We start from the raw sequence: 14,213 nt of genomic DNA on the forward strand, positions 1-14,213 counted from the left end.
CTAAATTTGGCTTTGATTTTCAGATGCTCCTGTGCGAATGCAAAATGTCAAAACAAGGATGCCTCTAAACGCATACGATAGATATAACGCCTTTTTGAATAGCTCTCTAAAAGTGTACAATTGGAGGAGGTGAACAACGTCGAATGGGATTAAACGTAAGCGGCGCCCATTCATTCCCTTGCTAATTGCACGGCGATATTGTTGAGCGTCGGCAAATCCCACGAATGATGGCAAAGTGGTTCGTACTTGGCAGTACGTTAAAAGGATGTGCGTTTGACAACCGTCTTCTATCCCAAGAGGGTGGTATACGATCAACTCAAAAAGACAGGTCTCCACAGACTAAATCCTGTGAGAAAGTGACAATCTACTCCAAAGCAAGATAAAAGTAGAATCTTCAAAAACTTATTTAAAAGCAATCTTCCACCGGGTCTTCCACCTACAAAATTTGCAGATTCAATTTTGCTTCTGTGCAAACAAATTGCATCAGGGCTTCAATGAAAGAATCCATGAACAGAAATTACCCGTTGTTGTCCAGTAATGGTGACATCTTGTATTTCACGAGTCATTGTTATTTGAGAACATCGCCCCCGTCTCTGACTTTTTTTTTTTTGATCAGCGCACTTTTACTGTCCTGTCAATGTCTGCCGAAATTTTACTCTATTCACACTTTAGCAAGAGTGATGTCACGGGACAATTAGCCAGTCTACTTTTGGTTCAAAACTGCCACAATCGTAGCTATTTTTGGATGACGCAAACAATGATGAAATAATTACAATCTCAGCTGCAATCATGACAATATTCTCCTTCTTATCATGTGACATAATCATGCATAGCAAGAGTGATAAGATCAGACTGCCGAGCCAGACTAGAGCATTTATTATCATCTGTTATGTCTTTAATTCCCTCGACGCCACCCAGACAGCATCTGAAGGGACAGTTTTGCACAACATGCAGCACAGTCTAGTCAGGGAAACGACTGTCAAGGGCTGGGATCTCTTTTACCTTCCACAGATGGAGATGCATATTTCGGCTGCTTGCTTGACTATAATTGTCCTAATTATTGTTCTGATCATGATAAAACTGTTTACTGACAAATCGATTTTTTTTAGATACGGTAGTGTCTCGCAGGTGTTAAAAGGTACCACCACGGAATCTTCAAGTTTCTTTCTTCAGGAAACCTGCAATATGCAGGCGTCACATCACTGCCCCGAAATCGAGCAAAGATGGACACAATAATAAAGGAAATGCTCAATTCGGCTCTGATCGTAAAAACATCAGGCGTTTTGTGGCGGTATCTTTAACCTTCGTAGGGCCGCCAGTGGAGTTCCTTAAGCTCCAGCAACAACTCCGTGAGCAGTGGCAAAATCGTCGTGTAGCCATTATATTTCCTTCATATGTTCTTCTGGTAAACTTTTTGAAAAAGATTCAAATCTTCGTTTTTGCTCGTGTAGCCTTCGTGAGTTGTTCGGGAGCCATAGTGTGACCTTCTGTAGGCATCCTACTTCCTCCGGCTGTTGATTTACTTTTGACCATGTTCTTGCCAAACTTCGCTGGAAACCATATGACTATCTTTTGTCAATTTGGGGACAGTATGACGCCACTAGCTTACAACTGTTCACACCAAAAAAAAAAAAAAAAGAAACCTCGCTGCAAATTAAGTAAACCTTGCTATCAGACCATATTTTAGTACTTGAACAGAGAAAATCTGACGACTGTAACGGATGTGAACCTACACTCGTAAGTTGACGAAAGTAGCGGATGTGAACCTACACTCGTAAGTTGACGAAAGTCGACATTCGTATTTAATCTTAGTTACTGCATGGTATCTTGAGTCACCAGCAATGATGATCACACGTACAACACGAGCAGTACGACGACTAGAATTTCACTCTTTACTTTATGGGACACGTTGGAAAGGCAGGATCAGCCATGAATCTTTGGCATATATTAATGTCTTGAGGTGTCAACATGTAAGATCAGCGACATTTTCTCATGCCCAACCATCACAATCGCAGTTGAACCACTCAATCTATAATAACACTCTACTAATCAGCAGTTGCTCTTTATAACCTATCATCTTCACTGTTGCTGGTATTAACAAACACAAAGAAAAGGAGAGATCAATGTGGTTTTTTCCCACGCTCCACTTTGACTTTTAGGCTACAGAACAGGTAATAAGAGTTGATCGTGCTGGGGATGTCTATGAGCATGACAACAAACACAAACAATTGCCCATAGACACACACTTATTATTAATGTTGTAATGTTCATAGATTCAAAATGTGTTGGTGGGAGTAAGTCAAAAAACACCGCAAATAATTTTACCAATTTGCAGAAATGTTTGCTTTGTTTTCCCTCACAGTAATGTCTGTCAACTTATGTGAGACAATTTAACTCATGTTGACAGAGGTGACTTGTCGCCTATTTAGTAAATTTTGCAAGCTGGGGTGATTTGCTTTAGAAGTGATGGGCACCCCATTTGTAAACTCGAGTCCCACTGAAACAAGTAAAAAGTTTGTTTCCTGTCCCCTCATGATAAAACGGGGACCACCAGTGGTGACCACCAGTGGTCAATCAATATTCTAAAGTTTGTTTATCAATATCAAAGCCAAAAGTTTCCTAACAGATGATTTTTCCTTAATATGAATGCCAGTTGCAAGAAAAAACATTACATGTTCATCATACAACAAAATTACTAGTCCTTGATTACTTAACGATGTATCACAGCTATGATGGACTAACTTGAACATCACAGAACTGTAAACCACTGCAATTTACCAAGTGAAATGCATAATTAGCTGATACTTTTGCTGAACAAATTTGCTGAACGCAAAAGAACATGAGTAGCTGTTTTCCCCTGGCTCACCAGTGCTCTCATCTTCTCCACTTTCTTCAAAGCCAAAGAAAACACATCACAAGCCTCGAGGTAGAAGGGTATGAGTTTGAGAACTAGCAAGATTTCAGTTGTCAGCATCCAATGGCACTTTGTTGAAAACTATGCTAATTTGACATAGAGAAGGCGACGATTTCAATATTACAAGGATTTGGAATTGAAAACAAATTGATTACACAAGTACAGATACTAGAGTGCCAAAGCAGAAATCTGGATGATAACTTATATATTAATGTGCAAACTTGTGTTTCTGAAGATATATCGAAGATAGACAAGAAGTGCAGCTGATTAACAATTTGCCCTACATCGACGTAAATGAGCACTGAATTGATCAGTGTTTTAGTAGTAGCCATGACAAAAGAAATCATGAGCAGGCATACTGTTTTTCTTGTCACGTTTATCACAGTGTATCACTGTTAACACTGTTTATCAGGTTCCGCATGACAATAAACAATTGTTCTTTTGTAATGCAAGCATCCCGAATGGCCAACAAAATTACCATTTTCACCAGAAATCATTAATGGGCAGATTTGAACATTTGACGCATAGGCCATACTGACCTTAAGGATGTTGAATACCACATAATCGAGCAAACTTGATTTTGTACTCGAACCAAAACACCAGTGAAGAGGGCACAAATGAAACTTTCAAGTAATTGCGTATGATGTACTTCAAAGGGAATGGTGTGCGGAGGTGGTTCCTGACGTAACAATAAGAATTCCGTACGGTGATGTTAGAAAAAAATGAACACTCAAAAAGGCTCATACAAATATACACATTTTGTTTGCATTGTTTATTCAAATCTTGTTTGATGATATCAAATCATTATGTTGTCAAAGAAACAAATACAAAAAAAAATGGCTGCTAGTATTCCGCTCGTTAATGTTGCTTGATGAAATAGATTTGTACCAGCAAAGGAAGAATTTATAGATTCTTACAAACGTACACACACACACACACACACACACACACATACTGAAGTGAAACATCCGTTGCTTTCACTTTCCCCTTTGTAGCCTTTTGCAAAGGCAGCTCGCAATAATTTGTGGACGTGCACAGTCACAGCGAGCGTACTGAGTCCACCGATCGCTGTGTGCGAGTCCATAAATTATTACGAGCTGCCTTTGCAAAAGGCTATCCCCTTTGTTACTTGGTAACCCGAATCTGTCAGGTAGTGCAATGTGGCCTCCGCGCTCTCCACCGATGTCAGAAGTTGCATCCTCCCGTTTCTCATCATAATTCACGTAGAAATCTAAGTGCTAGCTACTGAGCATCTCTTTGTAGAAACAAAATAACCTGTAAAAACGTCTTAGGAGCAATTTCCTCTCTTTTTATTCGCTCCTGTAAACGTTGGTATTTCTCTTATCTATACTGACATGAATGTGACACTACAACGCGAACCTCCCATGTGGAATATCAGCAAAAGCTCAAGCAGTATTTTTTGTACCTACATGTGCTTGCTAGCAAATGCTTTTGTCTGCAAGCAATTTTATTTTTATGTATACCTGTAACCGATTCAAGTGAACACAAAACCTTATCAAACAGACACCATTTTGAAAACCGAGCTTTAACAATTTTCTGGCATTCTGATTGGTTAAAGGATAGTCTAGGCATTCAGAAACAACAGAGTTATGATCGACTAAATTCTGCATAGTGTCATCCATATTGGTCTTTCCATAGAGCTATATAGCAGCTCCATGGTCTATCCCATCAGCTTGTACTTCTATTTTGATTTCTATCATGGGCCGCAGAACGGGGGCTATTTAAAAAAGAATCCCAGCAAAACCATGACTTTCTGAAGTTTCAGATGTGCCGCAGCCCCCACCTTCCAACATGCACACACAAACACACAGACGGATAGACAGACAGACACACAAACAAACAAACATAGCATTACACAAATTGAATTCGTTCGTCCAAAATGGATAGCGCGATCCGTTAGAGATATAGAAAGACAGAGAGGAAGATAGGAAGAGAAAGGGAAGGGGAGTGATAGGAGGGGAGAGGGGGACTCGGTAGAGACATGAGAACGGCTCGCTTACAAAAAGAAAAAGTACTCTCCTGCTTCTCTTTGGCATCTCTCAACGGGATCTTCATCTGGGACCCTGGCAGCGTTTCGTGAATGATATATAGGCACGCGCCAGTATTTATGCAGCAGACCCTAGCAAGAAGGACATGATAATATGAGTTTTGGTTTCTTGTTGCAATGATGAGCATTGTTGATTTACGTTCATCTCTGCGTAAATTAACATGATGACTTAATATGAAGGAATAGTCTGTCAGAGGAGTATTCAAAAATGATCAAAACGATTCGAAAGAGAGTTACCTAATGTTCAGGGTACGGGTTTGACGCCTCTTGAGAAATATGGTCTGGACACCTTTTTCAGCAAATAGCAATTAGCAAGCCTATGGGCAACATACTTTGTTCAAAATATTTATGAAAATTGTTATTTTCTCTTTGAAGATGAAATCCTTTTTGTTTCTCTATCTTCTACTGCTTCTTCTAATCCACATAGGATCACCATTGTCAGTGTAATGACCTATATGTTTCTCCATGGGATTAATCAGTCATCTTTACATTGTAGTTCACAAAAGTAAAATTTTTCTTGAGTTATAGACCATAAGCCACAAGTCACCGTTCAATTTCACTTGTTTCTTAATATAAGGGATACATTTGCTATTTCTCTCAAATGTTACTGTTACTGTTTTTTTTTCTAATAACGCTAGAAGAAAACTACAGGAGATGCATGTCAGCTGATCTATACTGCCGTTACATTTCCTTTGTGGCCAAAAAAAAAAATGGTCTCGCTGTCAGTCTTTTTGCTGGTTTTGTTTTCCTTCTTCTTTTAACTAAGGAGGATCTACTTCATTTGAACTGAATAAATACTCTTAATGACCCATGTTTAATGCAAAAGAAAAAAAAACTATCAGTCAGAGCCTGCAGAAATCGTTTCCCATTCACATTAAGGATAATAAGGGGACCCTTTTCTATCATGATGCAGATGACAAATATGTTGGACCAAAAAACTCTCGTAAATCTTACCAACCACAGATAGTCATGGAAGGTTTAGTGAGCATGCTTTTTGATGGGTTCGTTTTGTTTCTATGTGCTTTATGCTCCCCTTCATCACTGGTTTCCTGACCTAGTAGCAGCTAAGATTGAGTCAAGCGGCCTAAGCATGCCAATGGTTTTTGCGACACGTGAAATTAATTATGGCAACTTGTCTGCATGCCCATGCATTATGAAGAGATGTGGCGAGCGTGGTGAAAATGAGAAACGGTTGATTGTGCGCTGGGCTCCTCAGAGATTCCCGCTTCCCCTTAAACATCGTGATGTATGGAACGCCTACCGGAGGAACGTTTACTTATTTAAGACTCATTACTAATGTAATCAAACGCGACTTTTGATGCAGGACGGTCAGTTAGCTTCAGAATTTGAGGTTCTACGTTTCAATGTACACATGTCATATCGTAAACGAGGGTAGCTAAAGAAATCCATACATTGCTGGAATACCATCTATAAGCTTACTATACAGTCAATATCGAATATAGTCATAACTTGCTATAGTCTCGAGGAAAACAAAGATCATTAACATCTCATCAAGAAGTGACCTAATGTGGACAAGAAAAATTATATATTTGATTTTGACCGGAAAACATTTGAATTAAACATGTTCATAACTAGATCGAGCCCTATATGCACAGAAAACATCAGTCGAACGATGTTCACTTGGGCCGAAGTGTTTGATGCTGTTTGACGTATAACTTGTGCTACACTTCAATATTATTGTGCCATGCAGTGTATACCATTCATTGGCGATTCTTACTGCTATTACTGTTGTCGTCACATTAAAAGGCCACTGAATCACGTGTTGTGTCTCCACATTGAGCATTTCCAATTTTGATATGGTATTCCATATGCACGTTCCTTCTACTGAATTTGTATGTAATGTGTGATGCATTGTGCATGCACTCAATGTAGGCAGGATGGATCGGATGACGTTAGGAGAAGGTTAAAGTTCATGAGGTATTCTGGCCCAAATCTACATAACCTATTCTGGCCTGTTTCCTCCGGGAATCTTGTATCTTAGGCATGACCTCCCAGATTAGATTTCAGCTCTTGATTGACTTTCAACTTTCAACATTTCCATCAAAACACCCTAATACCTTAAAATAATTCTTCCTACTATTCTCCAAGACATTAAGAATACAGACAAAAATGGTAAGAACGTGCACACAGATAAACAAAATATACACAATGTGATTCAGGGTAAATTCCCAAAGTTTTTTTGTGTTACCAATGTTAACTTGACTTCGATATTTTGTCTGTGAATTATTTGTGTAAGTCTTGTAGAATCGATGTCCCTATGATTAATAAACTTACAGAATTGAACGACTGTTATTGTAAAACAATTACACTAATATTTCACTGTCGCTGCGATGAATTATTATTATGGTCGTCATAATGCTGACAATGAGTATGAAAATGACCACAATTATTATTTGATAGTTATAATGACAAAAATAATGATAACATTGAAAGTAATCGCCATACTATTATCTTCACACTGATGATGATAACAATAACAAAATCAGTTAAGTGAACTTATCATAAGGATAATTGCAATTTCAAATGAAGACAATAATTACAAAATATAAGCCGCAATACTGTAGCCATTACGATTAATTTTGATTCTGCATCATAGACTACAGCAGTAGGAAGCTGTAACGAATGGGACACTTGCTACTCCACTCGGACATACAATAGGTTTACAACAAGAATGGAAATTCAAGCTATGATCGTTGAGCAGATTGCGCCTTTGATAGATATTTCAAGACTACAGCACACTTTCCTTTTCTTTTACCGAATTCTTGTCCGTATACTCGATATTCGATATTCGACAGCAATTATTCGTTTGTAAATGGGGGCAATTGAAGTTTTCAGCTAACTGACATGACATTGGGCAATTACTCGTCGTGTCTTAGATTTGTAATCTACCCATTTTATCATTACATAGAAATGTTGACGAAATTGCAAAGGAGATGTACAGACTTTGGTATATTCCTTATAAGATGACTGCCATAGTGGCAAATAGACGGCCTCAGCAATACCTCTTGAGAGCGATCACTTGCATCCTTCTACTTATCTCTGAACAAAAGTTCAAAATTCCTCTCAGATGATTTCGTTTCAGTGTTGATATATGAAATGACAAAGATTGCAATTTATGTTAATAATATACTATTATAATAATATATTATTGCTGATAGGGTAATCTCTCTATCCTTAGACTTGGTGAATCTAACTTTCACATCTTATTTAGGCTCTTATTCCAAGAGGCAATATATTCGGGGAAAACTGTAATGATGGCGGAAAAGTCTCGTAAAAGTTCAGTGATGAGAACACTACTGTACCTGCCTCAAAAGTGGTAAAGCGTCTAATGTGTCAAACATGATGAAATACAAGTATGAAGGAAGAGCTACCAAGGAAGAAGAGGAAACCTAGTTTGTCACAGACCGAGAAGAGATAGGATGGATACAAGATAGCTTCCATGAAAGGCAGGAAATTCTCGAGGGACGAAAACACAATGGATCCAGAAAACCGAAAGCCAGATTCACTTTACCCTCGTCCAAACTTTAATTTGATTCAATTCATTCCATTCAATTTCGGGATAATTTTATTACTTTTGCTCCGAGCTGGATTCTGAAAATAATACAAGGGCCCCACGTCCCATACCAATCTCTCCATGTCTTATTTCATCTGGTTTAGTTACCTCGATACGCCAAAATGCATTTTTTCTTCTTTTTTTTTGTATCCCCGTTTTACCTGTGGTAGTGTCCCTCCCTGTACATGTGATGCATAAGGCGCAGAAGTCTTGTATAGAGCATTTGCATTCACAGCACCAACACGGACATTTTAGAAAGTCAAGCAAGTCACACATGACATGAATATTTTCAAGATGTAACATCTGCATATAAATCAACGCACAATGGAACATGTAACTTACTTAAACTTGAGAGGAAATGTTGTGTTGCATCCAGCGGTAAATAAACTAATGTCTGTCTTCCACGAAGATATTATAATTTGCTGAATCTTGAGACGAACTGAATGTGATGAGGCTTTTTTTTTATTTATACTCAAGCATTATATGAATATTACGTGCTGCAGACAAGTACACATGCATGGACTTGACAATAAGAGGCCATGTGGGGGTACTTATCAATCGGCCGTGTCAGGCTTGTACTTACTCACGTATGATAAAAGAAAATTGATATTTTTTTTTTCTCCATTAGATGTCCTCTATAAAATAAAATTGAGAACATTATTCACCTCACAGAAATTGCAATGATAATGATGAAGATTTTAATGAGAGTGATTTAAGAATTGGAGTTACAATAACGATCCCAACAGAAAAAAAAAAAACATAGTGCAAAGATTATTTGATATTATCAGTGACGATGTGACAATTATGATTAATATTCAATTTGCTCACAAACAGTAAGTATATATGCAATACGTTTACATGTCATTGGTGGAAGGTTTTCTTGTTATCTTTGTTTGGCGCCCTCCATCATTGAGACTTGATCGAATGCAAGCCAACCGCATTTTGGATCTTGTATTTAGTCAAGGTCTGTATTCTGTGCTGATGATCTATCGGTTTCACCTTCTGGTTGTGGTCCTTAAATGGACTGGCTGGAGATCATAAACAGTAAAATAGAGGGGTAGAGACATACAGAGAGAGATGATAAAGAAAAGAGATAGACAGACAGATGAAGAGAGCGAGAAAGAGAGTTTCTTTCCAGAAAGTTCTTGCAGGAACAAAAATGTGATGAATTAAGGCTTTTCAACGTTTCGTCTGTTTTGCACCACTCGTCCTTCCGAGCAGGCCCTATATAGTGTCTCTTGAATTAATCCTCATTATCTCTCTTGTTATATCTCTCCCGTTTGCAATGTTTACACTCGGAACTTATTATTTGAAAAATAAAATAGATTGGCGTGGGGAAGATGATCGATCGATGATCGATTTGGACGGCATTCTACAAGGCAGGCTTTTTAGCAGTTCCCTCCATTTCCGACATCTCTGCTTTGTTTTATTGTAAAAAAAAAAAATGATCTGAAATGATTTCTCTTGAATTTTATGCAAAAGTCACATTGAACTCATTTTTTTTTTTGGGGTATATGCAAATGTCATATTATATTGTATACTTTTGTCGGAAATGAAATAAAAGATATGAAATGAAATAATCGATTTAGTATGTTCTGGTATTTATTCTTTTCTGGAACACACATACAGAAATACTCGTAAGCATACAGGTATACTCCATCCCTGACAATGATCGTAGCAGTTCTGTATAGTGACATAAGCGTACACGTACTCACGTATACAAGAACGATAAAGACCTGTCAGTATAAACTATGGGTTTTTACAATCCTCAAGTTTATTTCCGCTGGAAAGGGAAAAGAAAATAGAGATAGATGCCATTACTAAACAGTTGTGTCAAGTTTTAGCAAGAGTAGTGCATCCACAATCAAGAGAAGATGATATTTCTATACCAACGTTACCTTTACTTTACTCGACATCCGGAAATCACATTTCAATTCCCTTGTCCTCAAAGCAATTACTATAACCTTCTCCTGGAAGGAAAATTGTTGTTCTTTTTTTACTGATTCTGATATTGATTGTGAAACGGAATGCAGAGTTTCTCGCTTTCGCATCTGCAAACGGAATTTTGACAAATATGCAAATTAAATCATACTGCCTTTCCAGTTGTCCCACTGGATTAGCTGTCCGATTATATTTCCCTCAGAAAAATAAGACTTTGGTATCACTTATTCATGCGCAGGTTCCCACGCGTGTCTACACTGATTACCCGTCCTACCTGTTTACCTCTGTAAAATGTCTTCTGAAAACCATGTTCCATATAGTTTGTCTACTGCCATAGGGCTTTGGGCAACAGCACGCTATCATCTAACAGTAGGTGTTTGCATTCATAGTAAAGCAATAATGAAAGTTAGCGAAGAAAATGTAGCAGAGAAAGATGGGGAAATCTTCTGGATATTGCAAGAGCTGGAAACTTAGCAGTTGAAAGACATTTCTACAATAGAGTAACTAGGTGTAATTATTGCAGTGTCGAAGTGATGAAAATACAGGTTTGTTACTATTTTCTTCTCTCCAATCTGCACCATTTGGAAAATTATGGTTGACGTCGTTAGCATGGAAATGAAATATGTTGCATTTCGGAGTACCAGTCCCCCCCCCCCCAGACACACACACACACACACACACACACACACACACACACACACACACACACACACACACACACACACACACACACATACACACACACACACACAGATACCACCACCACCACCACTAACGCCACTATGACCCAGAACAGCACTGTATCTATTTGTTGGTAGAGAAAAAGCTATGGGTCAGAATATTTTCTTTACACTGCGTCGACCATCGGTCCGGCATCTCTGCAGATTACAATTAACTCTACACACAAATCTATATCCTAGAACTTTTTTTGTTTTTGTTTTTGTTTTGTTTTGCCTGCTACGTTAGCAGAAATACAGATTTCTCATTTAACTTAAATGACATAAGAATTAACTATATATTACGCTCTTATAAATGCATAATATATCTCCAAGGTGTTTCGGTATACTTCCTTCACGTTAAACATTCTTTTTTCTTGTTAATACTGATGATTCATCAATTTTTGTTCGTCTGTTGAACGACTGCTTGAACAGTTGATGAGTCTGATGAGGGAATTATCCCCCTTGTTAATCATAATAATGATGAAGCCTGATAAATTTTGTCTCGATGCAGGAGAATGCTAATAGATATCATGGCGCTCTGAAGAAAAAAAAAACTAGAACAGAATTCTATAGACGTTATAAGAAGTCAAGGGTAAGGAAAGATGGACAGGCGTGACGTCACAAAGAAGAGTGATAGCCGTGTCAATGCATGGTGACTCCAAGGGGACCGAAGGAAAGTGTTGGGTAAGGATATCTCACAGCGTGCCCCTTTATTTGCATGGCCGACTCGACAGGCTTTTCGCGCTTAAAAAAGGACAAGACTGAGCGGTCCGCAAACGTTATGAGACGCCTCTCTAATACTGCGGAAAGCTAGGCAAAAGACAATCGTCTTACACCGGTCTCTAGCTATCGAGTGAATATATATATATATATATATATATATATATATATATATATATATATATATATATATATATATATATATATATATAGATATATATATATATATATATATATATATATATATATATATATATATATATATAGATAGATATATATATATATATATATATATATATATATATATATATATATATATATATATATATATATGGGGAATGCAGAATGTTTCAGTAACCTACTTTACGATTTGAAATAGATAGCAGTTTCCCCTTACATTTTCTTATGTTGCATTGGGCGTCTTCAGAGCGGGATCAAAGGTTGAATTTCGAAGCACAATGACAACGAGAACGGAGAAACGGTGGAAAGGGGTAGTTTTAGAATCCTTAGGCAAGCATATACATTATTTTTATCATAGGGGATCAGTAAAAGCCTATTTGGGCCTGAGGTAAAAAGGCAACAATGTAAATACAAGAACTAACAAAAAATACAACTTGCAATGACAATACAAACATAGAAAATGATACATTGTTGCCATGATTTAGAAACAGGATTATTATGAATGGAGACAATTTCCAAATGAGACCACAAAACTCATTATCAACACAAAGATAAATGGTTATTGCATTGTCCAAAAATCTAGATTTATTGCACAATGATTGATATACAAATTCAATATTAAGTTAAGAGTAAAGAAATACATTTTACCTCTCCGTATATTCGTAATGTTTGTCGCATTGAGGTGTGAAACCTATAGACGGGCGTAAAAAAAAAGAACACAGATCAAATTAAAGTACTTCAATAACAACAACCCGTGCGACGAATATGTCGAAATAATCTGTCCATCGACAATGATAACTATCAACTTCTTCTCGAGAGCACCCATCGGTGGAAAGACAGCTGGTGATGGATTGATTAACAAATTACTGGAAGCAAGAAGAGTAAGTACTTTATATTACAAGAAAACTGGAGACGGAATCTACACAGAAAGAAGCACGAAGACGGGAGATGAGAAAAGAATAGATCTTTCTCAGGCGAGTAGTCCCGTGACAACAAACACGTCACATATCACTGCTCCACCTGTCTTTCGATGTTGGCAAAATTAATTTCAGTCATGTCGGTTACTAATGTTCCAACAAACCCGCTTCGAGGGCTTTCTGTCAGCGAATCCGACGGGCGCGAGGCGGGTAAATTTGCGGAGTGTTCAGGTATGTCAAGTGGGGTGCTGAGCGCGGAAAATTGCCAGGGAATCGATTTCGACATGGAAACAACTTGTGCGAGCAGCGACTAGGCGAGGTGGGGAGTTCGTGGCGGGCTAGGGGATTTCATACCGGGCACACAATCCAATCAATCACTTTGGTGAAGCTCTTAGCCGCGAAAGAAAGATTCATTCCTCGTCCCGATTAGAGGATTAATGAAAATTAAGCGCCCTACATTCTTCTCTTCCTCCTACTCATCGCATTTTCATGGTCTGTCCTGACATTTCCCTCCTTCCAATTATAAACTCATTTTCTTCTTTTTCCTCGTTTGTTTTTCTCTAGAAATCCCAAGTGCATACTCCAATGCCACACCACACCCAGACACACGTACACATTCTAAAGTGTAAGAATTAGCCATGTTTAATTATCATAAAGTAATTCTCGCTGAATGACACAGTGAAAAGAGAATGCAGCAATGGCATAAATCAACAATACTTCATGTACATTCAATAAGAGCTAATAGTATTCTCCAAAGGCTTTTTAGCGAAATCCAACCATTTATGGAAATATCCACGCGTAGGTGGAAAGATTTCGAGAACGTAAGATAGATACAAATAGGTGTACACAGAGAAACAGATGAAAACAGATTATAAGAGAAAGAGAGAGGGTAGAAAGAGAAAGGTAATACTGGTGGTTATCTCACTATCAGTTTGGCAACCGCTTTGACATATACGTTCAACCTGGTGCAATAAAGAGTAGATGGCCAGTGGAAAGTTCCCTTTAAAATGTGACTCATTCACCCCTCGTGCATGTACGTCATCCAGCCGCTCTCTGCATATTATTTCTGCTCCAAGTATATGCACTGGTTGGGATGGCCGGAAATTGGTACTCGAGAGAACAGCTCGACTGACGGTAGCCAGCGCTGCCATCTACATGTATTTATAAATCTCTCTCTTTT

The sequence above is a fragment of the Diadema antillarum genome, unplaced genomic scaffold (genome assembly GCF_040938485.1).
Source record: "Diadema antillarum isolate AM-2024a unplaced genomic scaffold, OU_Dant_1.0 seq00000442_RagTag, whole genome shotgun sequence".
Classification (NCBI taxonomy): Eukaryota; Metazoa; Echinodermata; class Echinoidea; order Diadematoida; family Diadematidae; genus Diadema; species Diadema antillarum.